The sequence below is a fragment of the Netta rufina genome (genome assembly GCF_964035555.1).
Source record: "Netta rufina genome assembly, chromosome: 1".
NCBI lineage: Eukaryota > Metazoa > Chordata > Aves > Anseriformes > Anatidae > Netta > Netta rufina.
The window spans coordinates 72468585-72485351 of NC_140123.1; the positions used below are offsets into that span (position 1 = coordinate 72468585).

General features: G+C 46.0%; 1 pseudogene across 1 annotated transcript in view; it reads right to left on the bottom strand.

Annotated features, from left to right (window-relative positions):
- The window catches only part of LOC311206879 (arylsulfatase D-like), a 31386-nt pseudogene that overhangs the window by 10364 nt on the left and 4255 nt on the right, over positions 1–16767 (bottom strand). The window contains exons 5-7 of the transcript in view: positions 5879–6256; positions 4645–4772; positions 2799–2933 (exon numbers count right to left, since the gene is read on the bottom strand). The product of the transcript in view is annotated as an arylsulfatase D-like (transcript). The remainder of the gene's footprint in view (positions 1–2798; positions 2934–4644; positions 4773–5878; positions 6257–16767) is intronic.

Genomic DNA, 16767 nt, shown 5'->3' on the forward strand with positions numbered 1-16767 from the left:
TCCTACAAAGACAGGCTGAGGGAGTTGGGGTTGTTCAGCCTGGAGAAGGGAAGGCTCCGGGGAGACCCCTGGAGAACAACTTTTCAATACCTAAAGGGTACCTACAAGAAAGTTAAGGAGGGACTCTTATCAGGGACTGTAGTGATAGGACAAGAAGTAATGGTTTTAAACTAAAAGAGGGGAGATTTAGATTATATATTAGGAAGAAACATCACTCAGAGGGTCGTGAGGCACAGGAAGACGCTGCCCCGAGAAGCTGTGGATGCCCCATCCCTCAAAGTGTTCAAGGCCAGGTTGGATGAGGCTTTAAGCAACCTGATCTAGTGGGAGGTGTCCCTGCCCATGGCAGAGGGGTTGGAAAAAGATGACATTTAAAGTCTGTTACAACACAAGCCATACTGTGATTCTATGATTTAGTACTAGAGCAAGAATAAGTGGAGAATAACCACATGGAAGGTGGGTTGGTAAGAGTGACCATGAAAAATTTAAGACCTAAAGAAGTAAGGCAAAAAAACAAAACAAGGAACTCCAGCAAGGTAGATTTTAATAAAGCTACAGGACTGGTAAAGGAGCACTCCTCGGAGAAACTGTTTGTGGGGGAAATATCAATAAGAACTGGTGAGTCTTTAAAGAACCAGTATTAAAGGGCACAAGTTTAAGTCTTCATACATGTATTTCAGTGGAAAATTAGGAAGTATAATTATTTAGGCATTTCATGTGCTTTTTCTGTGGATTCCAAGTCCAAGAAGGAGTAATATAAGAGGAAGAATCTCAGTCAGGCTATTAAGGATGGGTTTATTTTATGGACTCTTAATGACAAAATCAGAAAGCACAGAACATGTAATGTAAGTTAACTAGTGATGAGAGAGAGAAATGAGAAGTATCATGGCAAAAAAAAAAAAAAAAAAAAAAAGGCAAAAGTACTAGTTGCTATCCACTGGGTAACAAACAAACAAATCAGGAAAGAAAATTGAAATGCTGACTGATTTTAATGATGCTTCTGTATGAGTCTTTAATACACAAACCTGGCTTGTTACCAAGTAACAAACAGTTTACCCTATGTCGTGGTTCCGCTCGAGTGGGCAGCCGAGCTCCACCACAGCCGCTCTCTCACTCCCCCTCCTCAAAGAGGAATGGGGAGAAAATATGTGAAAAGGGCTCAAGGATTGAGATAAGGACGAGAAAATCACGCAATAATTATTGTAACGGGCAAAACAGACTCGGCATAAGGAGATAGTAAGATTTATTGCCTACAACTAACAAGCGAGAGAAGTGAGAAAACAAAGAAAAAAACCAAAAGCACCTTCCCCCCCCATCCACCCTCTTCCACCTCCTCCCCCCGAGCGGCGCAGGGGAACGGGGAATGGGGGTTATGGTCAGTCTACAGCACTTCTTCTCTGCCGCTCCTTCTCGGTCACTCTCGTCCCCTGTGCTGTGGGGTCCCACCCACGGGATGCAGTCCTTGATGAACTGATCCGGCGTGGGCTTCCCACAGGCAGCAGCTCTTCCAGAACTGCTCCAGATATGGGTCCGTACCACGGGGTCCATCCCTCAGGAGAAAACTGCTCCAACCTGGCTCCCCTACGGGCAGCAGCTCCTGCCAGGTCACCTGCTCCTGCGTGGGCTCCTCTCCACGGGCTACAGGTCCGGCCCAGAATCTGCTCCGGCAGGGGTCTTCCACAGGCGGCAGCCTCCGTCGGTGCAGGGCCACCTGCTCCACCGTGGTCTCCTCCACGGGCTGCAGCATGGAACCCTGCTCCACCGTGGTACTCCATGGGCTGCAGGGGGACATCCTGCTTCACCATGGTCCTCACCACAGGCCACAGGGGACTTCTGCTCCGGCGCCTGGAGCACCTCTCCCCCTCCCTCTACACTGACCTTGGTGCAAGGCTGTTCTCTCACTCCCTTGACTCTCCCAGCTGCTGTGTGGCGCAGCGTTTTTTCCCTGTCTTAAATATGCTCTCACAGAGGCGCAAAACATCGCTTATTAGCTCGGATCTGGAAAACAATGGGGCCCTTCCCAAACATGGGGCAGCTTCTAGATCTTTCTCACAGAAACCACCCCTATGGCTCCCTGCTACCAAAACCTTGCCACGTAAACCCACTACACCCTATCATCCATTAGGCATCCATTAAGCCTTGACTAAGGGCAGATGTTTTCAAACAGTCTGAACCTGATGAATGTTTGGAGCATTCATAGCACTAGTTGATGAAGAGTTGTTTTGTTTGAGTTGTGGAGATTTGCTGAGGTATCAGACTGGAAAAAGGCAAGCTGTGGTGTCTGTCTTGGAAAACAAAGCAGAACAAACCAAAACAAATAGCAGTAGACTGCCTGAATAAATATTGCAATCAATAATCATATAACTTTTAAGCATGTAGAAGGAAATTAGCATATCAGTAATAGTTCTGCCAAGAAGAAATCGTGTCAAATAAAATAATTTAGATTGCTGAATAAGGAAAGAGCTTCTGCATAATCTGAAGCAAGGAAAGGTAAATAACAGGAAACAAACAAATCTAGTAGCATTGACAGTGCAAATGAGTACTTGGGGAATCGCTGAACGTCTTCAAGAATAGATAAGACAATGTAGCTGTCAGGAGCAGTTTTGGTGAAAGAGATCTTGTTTAGGAACTGAAGGATGACTAGCTGATGCCCTGAAGTTGCTCCAGCCTTACAAACTAAGATTTTCATTCCAGCATGTTGCTTTTTTATTCTATTTATCTATTCTATTTATTCATCTATCTATTATATTTATTTTTAATAGCTAGTTTTATGCATGCACATGCTGCCAAGATTTTACCTTTATAGATCCCATTCCATCCACCTAAGCAGGCATTTCTTCTGTAAGCCCGTACAGATCCCCTGTGATCAGATGCAAAATAAACAAATGTGGTATTCCTCAAGCCTTCCTTGTCAATAGCATCAAGAAGCCTACCTATAAACAAAGAAAACATCATAATTATGTCCTGAGATGCAGTCAGATTTTTAAGATTTTTTGAAGACACTCATTCCATTGACCTCAATGAGTTCTGTAATGAACTATCATAAGCAATGCAAAGTAATCCTAAATCATGGGAGCGGTAAGAGCCTAACAGAAAGCTGCTGAATGTGTCCAAATTCTGTTTCTGGAAAATAAAACACAAAACCAAATGGAAAATAAGTTACATGAATGCCCCTTTTATTCAAGCCTCTCAAAATGTTCTGTCAGTTCTATGCTGTAAATTCTCAGAGTCAAGGACTCTCTCCACTGTGTAGCCTCGAGCATCTTGAAAAGCTTAGACAATAGAGCTTCCTAGTCACAGGAAAAATGCTTTTTTCACCATGGACTAAACAAAGACTCTGAAATGAGGCTTCACACAATCAGCCAAGATCTTCTCTGGAAGTCAGTTGCAAAAACTCCGCAGAGTGCAATTCAGATCTAACTTCATAAGGAATGTTTTCAGTACTGACAGGATAAAACATTTATACAGAGTATAATTTATCTTCGGTTGCTTTTCCCAATCACCCACTGCATCAAAATATGATCACCACAAACAGCTTCCATAGCTACAGAAGCAACAACAGCTGACATGCAAGAAAAAAATAAAGGCCAGTGATGGCGGTCATGAGCTAGATTTCATGCATCCCCTTGGCCAAGATAGTCATTTGACTAAAAACAAACTCTACCTCCAAAAAGGAATTTAGATTGAATCTAGACCTCTTGGTTCTGAATTACAGCCCAAATCTCTTTGTCCTCACTAGCGGCATCCTGTTTGGCCTATGTGACACATGTTCCTTACACCGTTGTACTTCTGCTATTCTGCTCTGCTTCAGTAGCTTGTGTCTGAATTTAGTTAGTGCCAAAAATTAGAAAAGGATTGTGCCAGAGTCCTCTGGTGTGATCAGATCTTGCAGAGGTGCTCGGCCTGCCAATCACAAGCAATCAGGCTCCTTTCAAGGCAGATTTTTTTAAACATGATTATTGGATGTAGAAAAGGCTCAGGGAATCTGGTCTGGAGTGTGGCAACTAGAGGTGAGTGGTGGATACTTTGTCAGTAGGACCTTCACTTTTCAGGAAATGTTAATAAGAGCTATCTTTCTCCATCTCATTGAAGCAAAAAGGAACTACTAATTAAGGCTTAGGTATAAATCTGAGCTGTGAGTGCAAGTTACATTTTTAAATTTAATTAACTTATTAAATGAAATATTATAACTTCTTAAATTGACCTTTTGGCTAGGAAGGAGTTCAGATTTCTGCTGTAAGGATTATTCCTTGATAAAAGGGAACAAGTACACAAAACAACCAGTGTATAATGTAATCTTCATCAGCAGCACCTGTTATATCTTTTGAGACTAGACAGCTGGAGTAATATAATACATTTGATTAATAATCTGATTAGCTGACTTCTTTTAACACTGCAACACAGAAGTGTGTCAATTAAAAAGTAGGAACTAAAAAGCCTCACAAGAAAAGCCTGCACTTTCAACCTAAAAGAAAGAAAAAAGTTGTGGTAATGAAATGGCAATCTTTGGAGCTAACTGTATATCCAAGGCAAGTTTTTTTTGTCATATACAAATAGGGAGTTCTGTGACCATCCCTTCATTGGGGTGTTTCTTTTTCACAGTCAAATAAATAAAGGATTTCCTGCAAGCCATCACGTACCCACTATCCAGTCCATCTACACTATCTCCATATAGGCCATGTCTGCTTCTTCCCAGAAACTTCTCCATGGTAACGAGAGGAGTGTGAACGTGTAAAAGGGAAAAAAAGAGAAGAAATGGTCTCTGCTTGTTTCTGAAACAAAAGAAAACAACAGTAGTCATTTCTCTACAAACTATCACTCAGAACAAAATATAACAGTAATATGCAAGTGATATATATAACAGTAATACGGTAGTGACTATCTCACTAAAAATATGTTTAGGGTCTAGAGTAAGAATTTTGGATTTTGACATCTTTGCATTTTTGAAGCCTTGGGAGACAGAGGGGATTAAAACACTTCTCGAAGATTTTGGTTCTGTATGAAGACCAAAATAGTAATGGGATGTTTCTCTTGTTCCAAATGAAATATGTGTAGAACATTATATAAACAAGCACAAAAGTTCATAGCCTAAAGACTGATATACACACAGAGGCAGGGAGAAGAGGACTCACTCGCTTAAACCCAAATATTGGTGTCACTGAGTATCTGAGACATCCTTGTGAAACTGGCAGGTATGACACTCAAACCACAAGGAACCGCATTCCTTTAACATGGGCAGCTAGAGGCCAGGCAGGATATCCTATGAACCTGAGAATATCCTCTATGAGGACATCTGTGTTCAAAGTTTTACAGAAGAGTTTTCTCTCACCCCAATTTCCCTTAAAAAAGGAACAAACAAAAAACCTCCAATCCCACAGAGAAATAATGTAATGTTATTCAGGGATATACTCAGGCTTGTCACATACATATTTCTAAGAAATTAGCAGTTAGTTTATCTCTAGCTGATAGTACTGTAAATGAAGGGCACCTTGGGAAAACAAAACAAAATTCAGTATCAGTCTCCAACTTGTAAAATATTAACTTCATATGGAACTTTAAATGACAGTCCATTCATCAGGCTAAGATTATTTTTCTATTCCTATGAATAGGAATTCATAGTCCTTGGCCAGGACCCCTTTCAGAACAAAACATAAAGGCAACAAAATCATCGTATCTTTTCCTGAGTTGCTGACAAGCTATGTAAAAGGTGAAGGACAGCAGTTGCATGCTGACAAGTTGCGGGATACTAGAAAACACCAAATTGTCACTTGCCAGCACTAGGGGCAGATGGTGCAGCATGCCAGCTGCCTAACCAAGTGGTGTATGATGCAGCAGATTTAGAAAATCCTTAAGAGGTGATACAATTTTTGTTGGTTACATTTCAATGAATGAAACTGCCTCCATCAGCATATTAGAAGTAGTTTTTTCTAGGTTCATTGGTTGTTCTGTGATATCATGGTTTCTCTTCAGGATACAGTTCCAGTACTTGGTGAATCCATAGTTGGAGAACCAAGAAAGGAAATACAGGAGACTGCAGATGGTCACACATATAATTATTTTCCATTTTACCTGGAATAAGCTGGTAAGTTTTCCAATCAGAAGTGTAAGCACTGCAAGGAAGATTATCTGTGAGTGAAGCCAATATTTATCTTGCAGAGACTTGTCCAGCTCAGGGTCATCCGTGCCTTGACACTCATTCATGAGGGTGAAAGGCACGCCATAAAAATAATCAAAACCATGATTCTGCGCCTCTGTTCTGCGCCTCCGTTCTGCGCCTCCGTTCTGCGCCTCGTATCCATCCCAGTCTGTTTCTACTTACCACAAGGCAAATTCTGCATTCACATGAAGGTACCTTTTTCACACAGCCTGTTTTTCAATCTTCCAAATACTGAAGAACATTCTTCAAAGTCAGGCTTACCTGTGTGCACTTGGGTTTCGGAGGCCTTCCCCCCCCCCCCCTCCCAGTGCTCCCCCAGTGCTTGGAATGGAGATTAGAATCCACCTAAGTAATTTCACGGAAAACAGACAAGGTGAAGGAAGTACTCAAACTCCTCCACAGCAACAACCACAGAACCCAGGAACACTTACCTGTAGTCTTCTGAACTCGAGCCACTTCCAAAGCGCTTCGCGGTGAAATAGCGCCACCAAGGTTTTACTGAAGAAGGCACCACCAATGTAACTGGCTCATAGAGTCTCTAAAACTATCTCACAGAGAGGGCAGAAAACACGAAGGAAAAGCAGCCTACTGGGGAACGCTGAGCCCAAGTCACCACAAGAGAAAAACACCCTAGGCAACCCAAGCCTCAGTCTCTCCTGGGGAGGCAATTCCCCCACAAGTCCTCAGGCTTCCTACATAGCAAAGGTAAAATGACCCACACCTGGCTGGTTTCACTTCACAAGGTTGGAGCCAAGAGACCTTGTGGAATAAGCTCGTCTACCTGGCTTCAAAGTTTTAAGGTCAATTGCTCCTTATCACTAGTAGAAATAACCTGACAAGGGGCTTAGTGGTTAGAGTTGACCTAATGAATTAACTACAAAAGGTGCACAAGGGTCATATTTCTGTTAGTCATTCTGTGAGGAAAATTAGTACAGAGCCTGTTAAAAAAATAAATACAAATAAATAAAAGATATGAATAAAAAAGAAAATGACCTTAAAGGCAAACTTGCCATCATAGGTTTTCATCTGTCTAGTCATGACAGATAAAGAATTTAGCAATCAGAATTCCTTTTCTTGATATTAACGTTATTTAAATTTTCTTTTCTGAGATCCCTTCTTTATGCAGGACTTTTCTAAATCTAGCCCCATGACCTCTGACTACACTATTTATTGAATCATAGAATATCCCGAGTTGGAAGGGACCCATAAGGATCATCAAGTCCGACTCCTGGCACCGCACAGGTCTACCCAAAAGTTTAGACCACGTGACTAAGTGCACAGTCCAATCACTTCTTAAATTCAGACAGGCTTGGTGCAGTGACTAGTTCCCTGGGGAGCCTGTTCCAGCGTGCAACCACCCTCCTCTCGGTGAAGAACCTCTTCCTGACGTCCAGCCTAAACCTTCCCTGCCTCAGCTTAACACCATTCCCGTGGGTCCTATCATTGGTGATTACAGAGAATAGGTCAGCACCTGCCTCTGCACTCCCCCTTGCGAGGAAGTTGTATGTTGCAATGAGGTCCTCCCTCAGCCTCCCCTTCTCCAGGCTGAACAGGCCCAGTGACCTCAGCCACTCCTCATACGTCTTCCCCTCTAGGCCCTTCACCATCTTTGTCGCCCGCCTCTGGACACTCTCCAGCAGTTTACTGTCCTTTCTGTACTGTGGTGCCCAGAACTGCACGCAGTACTCAAAGTGAGGCCGCACCAGCGCAGAGTAGAGTGGGACAATCACTTCCCTTGATTGACTAGCAATGCTGTGCTTGATGCACCCCAGGATATGGTTGGCCCTCCTGGCTGCCAGGGCACACTGCTGGCTCATGTTCAACTTGCTGTCAACCACCACCCCTGGATCCCTCTCTGCGGGGCTGCTCTCCAGCGTCTCATTGCCCAGTCTGTACATATAGCCAGGGTGGCCCCATCCCAGGTGCAGGACCCAGCACTTGCTCTTGTTAATCTTCATGAGGTTGGTGATCGCCCAGCTCTCCAATCTGTCCAGATCTCTCTGCAAGGCCTTTCCACCCTCAGCCCCTCATCTGAGTCTACAACTCCTCCAAGTTTGGTGCCATCAGCAAATTTGCTCAAAACACATTCTAGTCCTACATCTAAATCGTTTATAAAAACACTGAAGAGGACTGGCCCTAAAATGGAGCCTTGAGGGTCCCCACTAGTGACCATGTGCCAGCCTGATGTGGCCCCATTTACCACAAGCCCTTGAGCCCTGCCTGTCAGCCAATTGCTCACCCATCGCATGATGTTTTTGTTAGGTTGTATGCTGGACATTTTGTCCAGTAGGATCCCACGGGAAGCCATGTTAAAAGCTTTGCTCAGGTCCAAAAAGATCACGTCAGCTGGTTTCCCTTGATCAACCAGATGGGTGATCTTATCATGAAAGGAAGTCAGATTTGTTAGGCAGGACCTACCCCTCATAAACCCACGTTGGCTGGGACCAATGACTGCATTGTCCCCCAGGTGTGCTTCAAGAGCTTCAAGGATCATCTTCTCCGTAATTTTACCAGGTGCTGATGTGAGACTAACAGTCCTGTAGTTGCCACGGTCTATTTTCTTGCCCTTCTTGAAAATTGGTACGACATTTGCCAGCTTCCAGTCCACTGGGACCTCTCCAGATTCACAAGACCATTGAAAAATAATTGAGAGAGGTCCCACGATGGCGTCAGCCAGCTCCTTAAGCACCCTGGGATGAATCCCATCTGGACCCAAGGACTTGTATAGATCCAGGTGGAGCAGCAAATCCCGCACATGTTCAGGGTCGGTTGGGAGTTTATCGTTCCCACCGTCGTGGTCCTCCAGCTCAGGGCACCCGGGGTGTATTTACTTCGGCTGCGTAGAAGCTATCGCGCATAAATGCCAGGATCCAGATCCTCACTCACTATTCAGGTCAAGGACTGGGCTGCAAGTTTTGGCTTTAATTTGGTTACCTGCTGTCCTGGTTTCAGTTAGAACAGAGTTGATTTTCTTCCTAGTGGCTGGTAGAATGCTGTGTTATGGCTTAGGATGAGAAGAGTACTGATAACACCCCGATGTTTTAATTGTTGCAGAGCAGTGCTTATACCAAGCCAAGGACATTTCAGCTTCTTGCTCTGTCCTGCCAACAGGCAGGCTGGGGGTGCAGTAAGAGCTGGGAGGGGACAGACCCAGGACAGGTGACCCAAACTAGCCAAAGGGGTATTCCATACCATCTGACGTCATGCCAAACAATATATAGGGGTGGCTAGCTGGGGGAGGGGGCCGGACTGCTGTTGTTTAGGCTGGGCATCGGTCAGCGGGTGGTGAGCAATTGCATTGTGCATCACTTGTTTGTACATATTATTAGTAGTAGTACTATTATCATCATTGTATTATTATTATTATTTTGTTATTATTATTTTCCTGTCTTATTAAACTGTCTTTATCTCAACTCACGGGCTTCACTTTCCATTTCTCTCCCCCGTCCCAGAGAGGGAGGGGGGAAGGGGGGCGAACGGCTGCGTGGTGTTTAGCTGCCGGCTGGATTAAACCACGACAGTCTTTTTGGTGCCCAACATGGGGCTCGAAAGGTTGAGATAATGGCAGATCTGACCAGAATGTGTTAAACTAAAATTGGTGTAAGTATTAGACCTGCTTAATAGTCACTTGTCATAATGCTGATTGCTTTAATCTTAACTCTGCTGCGCCTGTTTTCCAAATTGAGTATTATAGCACATTATTTTCTGTATGTGCTCTCTGTCATGTTGTTTATCCTCTCCGGGCCCTAGTCTCAGATCATTATGGTACTGTGTGTTGTAACAGTGGCTTATGAGACGATGAAATATCTGGTCATGACTCTAACTTGGTATTTGTACTCAGTAACATCGTTGACTCTATACTTCGGAAACTGTATTTTGGAAACTATTAGCAATTATACCTGTTGCCTTTTTTCATTAGGGAGTCAATCTGTGGAGGGGAAAGGGGAAGATATTTTCTCGTACTTGATCACTCTCCCTTCCTCCTTCACCACCCTCTTATCCTCCGAGCTTATTACAATAGCTCTCCAAGATACTGAATATCCTTGGGATACTCAGACCAGCATAGTCCTGTTGTTCTGCCTCCTGAATGCGCTTCAGATTCTGCTTAAAGTTAAACAACTACTTAGGAAGCTCATCTGGAGATCTGCCTGGAGGCAGTATAGTTGTGGGTGGCAGGGAGTATGGGAGGATATGGGCAGGCATCTAGAGCAGTTGGCACCCCCAGTGTTTTGGAAATTCACCCCTGAACAACTGCAAAATCCTAAGAAACTGGCAGAATGCTTGAAAAAAAAAGTGTCATGATTCTGGCAGTTCCAAAGTAACACAAATCATTGTAACATGCTGGGGCCTGGCTCGTGCCTATCGAGCTGCCATTGATACTGCTATCAACTTAGTGACAGACCCTGCGGCCACTCCAAGTCCCGTGACAGATCCAACGGCCACTGTGACCCCTACGGTGGACTCTGCAGCCGCTCCAGTTCCAGCTCCTGCAGCCACTCCAGTTTCAGTTCCTGAAGCCGCTCTAGCTCCGGTTCCTGCAGCCGCTCCAGCCCCAGCTCCTGCAGCTGATCCAGCTCCAGTTCCTGCAGCTGCTCCAGCTCCTGTGGCTGGGTCAGAGAAACGAGCTGTAGCAGTGCAAGTTGACCCTGCAGAGGGTATTCCAACCTCTGTGGCAGACCCTGTAACAAGGTCAGAGAAACGAGCTGTAGCAGTGCAAGTTGACCCTGCAGAGGGTATTCCAACCTCTGTGGCAGACCCTGTAACAAGGTCAGAGAAACGAGCTGTAGCAGTGCAAGTTGACCCTGCAGAGGGTATTCCAGCCCCTGTGGCAGATCCTGTAACGAGGTCAGAGAAATGAGCTGTAGCAGTGCAAGCTGCCCCTGTAGAGAAGGTGAAAAAATGGTATAGAGATTCAGGTCGTTTAGAACGCAGAGAGTCTTCTGCCAAATCTAGGTATAGAGACGACGGAGACGACAAGGACGCTGGGCCATCAAGGGTTCAGGAGGAGGAAGATGAGGATGCCAAAAAATCAACAGTAACTACCCGAAGCCTAAACGAGCGTGAGCTACGAGATGTGCGAAAAGATTTTGGTCGCTGTATAGGTGAGCAGCTTGTCACCTGGCTGCTCCGATGCTGGGACTCTGGAGCCAATTGTGTGGAATTAGACGGCAGGGAAGCCAAGCGATTGGGATCCCTTGCTAGAGATGCAGGCATTGACAAAGCAATTGCAGATGGAGCACAATCTCACAGCCTCTGGAGGCGTCTCCTCTCAGCTGTGAGGGAAAGGTATCCCTTCAAGGAAGAACTTTTATGTCTACCAGGCAAGTGGACCACTATGGAGAAGGGAATCCAGTACCTGAGGGAATTAGCCGTACGGGAAGTGATTTATGAGGATCCAGACCTCAGACAAACATCCAAAGATCCAGATGAAGTCAGGTGTACACGACCCATGTGGCGGAAGTTTGTACGGAGTGCACCATCATCATATGCCAGCTCATTGGCAATAATGGCCTGGAAAGAGGATGAGGAACCCACAGTGGATGAAGTGGCTAAACAACTCCGGCAGTACGAAGAAAGTCTCTCCTCTTCCTTACAGGCCTGCGTCTCAGCTGTGGAGAAACTTTCTGAAGAGTTCCACCAACTTAAAGAGAATCTATCTTCATCCCCACCTGAACCAACCAGTGTCCACCGACCAAAAGAGAATACTGTGGAGAAACTTTCTGAAAAGGTTCACCAACTTGAAGAGAGATTATTCTCCTCCGTACCTGTACAGAGCAGTGTCTCAGCTATCAGGGGTAGTCGTTCATCCACACAAGGAAGACGATATGGTGGGTACTCACCCCGTGCCACCCTGTGGTTTTACTTACGAGACAATGGAGAGGACATGAGAAAATGGGATGGAAAATCTACCGCGACCCTAGAGGCACGGGTACGTGAGTTGCAAAAGAAAACAATTGGGAAAAAGGGGTTCTCTGAAAAGTTTGCTGCTCCAACTTCCAGCAGACAGTCCTTCAAACACAGAAACGAAGAAGATTCTGACCAGGATTAGGGAGGCCCTGCCTCCAGCCAGGGGGAGGAAAGGGATAATCGAGTTTATTGGACTGTGTGGATTCGATGGCCTGGCACATCAGACACACAGAAGTATAAGGCTTTAGTAGACACCGGTGCACAATGCACTATAATGCCATCGAGCTATAAAGGACCAGAGCCCATCTATATTTGTGGAGTGACAGGGGGATCTCAGCAGTTGACTGTATTGGAGGCTGAAGTGAGTCTGACTGGGAATGAGTGGGAAAAGCACCGTATTGTGACTGGCCCGGATGCTCCATGTATCCTTGGCATAGACTATCTTAGAAGAGGATATTTCAAGGACCCAAAAGGGTTCCGGTGGGCTTTTGGTATAGCTGCCTTAGAGACAGAGGGCATTAAACAATTACCTACCTTGCCTGGTCTCTCAGAGGACCCCTCTGTTGTGGGGTTGCTGAGGGTCGAAGAACAGCAAGTGCCAATCGCTACCACAACTGTGCACCGGCGGCAATATCGCACTAACCGGCACTCCCTGATTCCCATCCATAAGCTAATTTGTCAATTGGAGAGCCAAGGAGTGATCAGCAAGACTCATTCACCTTTCAATAGTCCCATATGGCCAGTGCGAAAGTCTAATGGCGAGTGGAGACTAACAGTGGACTATCGTGGCCTGAACGAAGTGACGCCACCGAGTGCTGCAGTGCCGGACATGCTGGAACTTCAGTACGAACTTGAATCGAAGGCAGCCAAGTGGTACGCCACAATTGATATCGCTAATGCATTTTTCTCCATCCCTCTAGCAGCAGAGTGCAGGCCACAGTTTGCTTTCACTTGGAGGGGAGTCCAATATACTTGGAATCGACTGCCCCAGGGGTGGAAACACAGCCCTACCATTTGCCATGGGCTGATCCAGTCTGCGCTGGAGCAGGGGGAAGCTCCTGAACACCTGCAGTACATCGATGACATTATTGTGTGGGGTGACACAGCAGAGGAAGTTTTTGAGAAAGGGAAGAAAATAGTCCAAATCCTTCTGAAAGCTGGATTTGCCATAAAACAAAATAAAGTCAAAGGACCTGCACGAGAGATCCAGTTTTTAGGAATAAAATGGCAAGATGGACGTCGTCAAATCCCAATGGATGTGATCAACAAAATAACAGCTATGTCTCCACCAACTAACAAAAAGGAAACACAGACTTTCCTAGGTGTTGTGAGGTTTTGGAGAATGCACATCCCAAATTACAGTCTGATTGTAAACCCGCTCTACCAAGTAACCCGTAAGAAGAATGAGTTTGAATGGGGCCCTGAGCAACGACAAGCCTTTGAACAAATCAAGCAGGAAATAGTCCATGCAGTAGCCCTTGGGCCAGTTCAAACAGGACCAGATGTAAAGAATGTGCTCTACACTGCAGCCGGGGAGAACGGCCCCACCTGGAGCCTCTGGCAGAAAGAACCTGGGGAAACTCGAGGTCGGCCCCTGGGGTTTTGGAGTTGGGGATACAGAGGATCTGAGGCCCGCTATACTCCAACTGAAAAGGAGATATTGGCAGCATATGAAGGAGTTTGATCTGCTTCGGAGGTGGTCGGTACTGAAGCGCAGCTCCTCCTAGCACCCCGATTACCGGTACTAGGCTGGATGTTCAAGGGAAGGGTCTCTTCTACGCATCATGCAACTGATGCTACATGGAGCAAGTGGGTTGCACTGATTACTCAGCGGGCTCGAATAGGAAACCCCAGTTGCCCAGGAATATTGGAAGTGATTATGGACTGGCCAGAAGGCAAATACTTTGGGATATCATCAGAGGAGGAGGTGGGTCGTGCTGAAGAAGCCCCACTGTACAACCAGTTACCAGAAAATGAAAAGAAATATGCCCTGTTCACTGATGGGTCCTGTCGTATTGTGGGGAAGCATCGGAGATGGAAGGCTGCTGTATGGAGTCCTACACGACGAGTTGCAGAAGCTGCTGAGGGAGAAGGTGAATCCAGTCAGTTTGCAGAAGTGAAGGCCATTCAGCTGGCTTTAGACATTGCTGAACGAGAAAAATGGCCAGTTCTCTATCTCTACACTGATTCATGGATGGTAGCAAATGCCCTGTGGGGATGGTTACAGCAATGGAAGCAAAACAACTGGCAGCATAGGGGCAAACCCATCTGGGCTGCTGCATTGTGGCAAGATATTGCTGCTCGGGTAGAGAACCTGGCTGTGAAAGTACGTCACGTAGATGCTCATGTGCCCAAGAATCGGGCTACTGAAGAACATCAGAACAACCAGCAGGTGGATCAGGCTGCTAAGATTGAAGTAGCTCAGGTGGATCTGGATTGGCAGCATAAAGGTGAATTATTTATATCCCGATGGGCCCATGACACCTCAGGCCATCAAGGTAGAGATGCAACATACAGATGGGCTCGTGATCGAGGGGTGGACCTGACCATGGACGCTATAGCACAGGTTATTCATGACTGTGAAACATGTGCTGCAATCAAGCAAGCCAAACGGTCAAAGCCTCTTTGGTATGGAGGACGATGGCTGAAATAGAAATATGGAGAGGCCTGGCAGATTGATTACATCACACTCCCTCAAACTCGCAATGGCAAGTACCATGTACTTACAATGGTGGAAGCAACCACCAGATGGCTGGAAACATATCCTGTGCCTCATGCCACCGCCCGGAACACTATCCTGGGCCTTGAAAAGCAAGTCCTATGGCGACATGGCACCTCAGAAAGAATAGAGTCAGACAATGGGACTCATTTCCAAAACAACCTTATAGACACTTGGGCCAAAGAACATGGTATTGAGTGGGTGTATCACATCCCCTATCATGCACCAGCCTCCGGGAAAGTTGAACGATACAATGGACTGTTAAAGACTACATTGAAAGCAATGGGCGCTGGGACGTTCAAAAATTGGGATACACATTTGGCAAAGGCCATCTGGTTAGTCAATACTAGGGGATCTGCCAACCGAGCTGGACCTGCCCAATCAAACTTGTTATGTACTGTAGATGAGGATAAAGTTCCTGTAGTGCATGTAAGAAATATGCTGGGTAAAACAGTCTGGGCTACTCCTGCCTCAGGAAAAGGCAAACCCATTCGTGGAATTGTTTTTGCTCAGGGACCTGGATACACTTGGTGGGTGATGCAAAGAACGGAGAGGTCCGGTGTGTACCTCAAGGAGATTTAATACTGGGTGAGAATAGCCCATGAATTGAATTATACCATGTTAATTACTATATAATACTGTATGTTATCACTACCACGACTACTATCTACCCTACATGAAAATGGTGACTAATTAGAATGTATGGAAAAGAGTGTAACCTGAGCATGACATAAATGGTATGAAATAAGGGGTGGATAGATGTCCTGGTTTCAGTTAGAACAGAGTTGATTTTCTTCCTAGTGGCTGGTAGAATGCTGTGTTATGGCTTAGGATGAGAAGAGTACTGATAACACTCCGATGTTTTAATTGTTGCAGAGCAGTGTTTATACTAAGCCAAGGACATTTCAGCTTCTTGTTCTGTCCTGCCAACAGGCAGGCTGGGGGTGCAGTAAGAGCTGGGAGGGGATAGACCCAGGACAGGTGACCCAAACTAGCCAAAGGGGTATTCCATACCATCTGATGTCATGCTAAACAATATATAGGGGTGGCTAGCTGGGGGAGGGGGCCAGACTGCTTGGGGTTAGGCTGGGCATCGGTCAGCGGGTGTCTCACCTCGATACCTCTCCTTGAGGCCCTGCAGGGAGTAGCTCCACAAGTCTATCTCCCGCTCACACTCCCTGATATCCCTCAACCTCTCCACCTCCTCCTTGAGTTCTGCCACCATGCGGACCAGGTCACCCACCTGCTCGCACCTCATGCACGCAGTTTCTCTGCCTCCCGCTGATAGCAGGAACAGGCTCAGATGCTCCTTGCATCCCGTGACCTGAACTGCGGCATTTTTTAACGGGTAGTCAGTCTGGGTGTGTACTGACTTCCTGGAGAGCGCACCCTGCCTGGTGGAGACCATTATCACCTAGCTAACGGCTGTTGTTAAGGAGGTGTTCTTATGGGCGTGGGGAGCGCTCTGCCCTTCCTGCCCACCCTGCCTGCGCGAACTGCTGCGCCACGCCCTTCTGACGCGCCATGACCTGTTTGCCCGTCCTGGTTGCTCGAGCTCCCTAGGGGCAGCTTTTGAACGGCCGGGGAGGGGGCGCCTCAATTCTGCGCCTCAATTCTGCGCCTGGCAATGATCTTGGGAGGATTCACAGCCATATGCCACTTCCCTGCAAATACAAAATAAAGGTATTAAACAAAATCCAACATTATTAGTCTCATGTGTCTGCCAGTATTTCTAAAAGTTTGGCTGCACTCCTCAGTTAAGGTGCAGCCAAGGGAGGAGCAGGTTGGAATAGGACAGGCTCTCTGGGAGCAATCATACTCTGGCACTCTGTCTGAGCAGAATATCTGTTTTTCCTCACTTATCTTAACAAAATTCCATACAGGGCAATGGTCCAGCTCAGCCACCTCCCTGAATAAGTACCAATATGGTTGTGCTATTTGGTGCTTATTATTTTTAAATGATAATGTAGTCATTCATTAATGG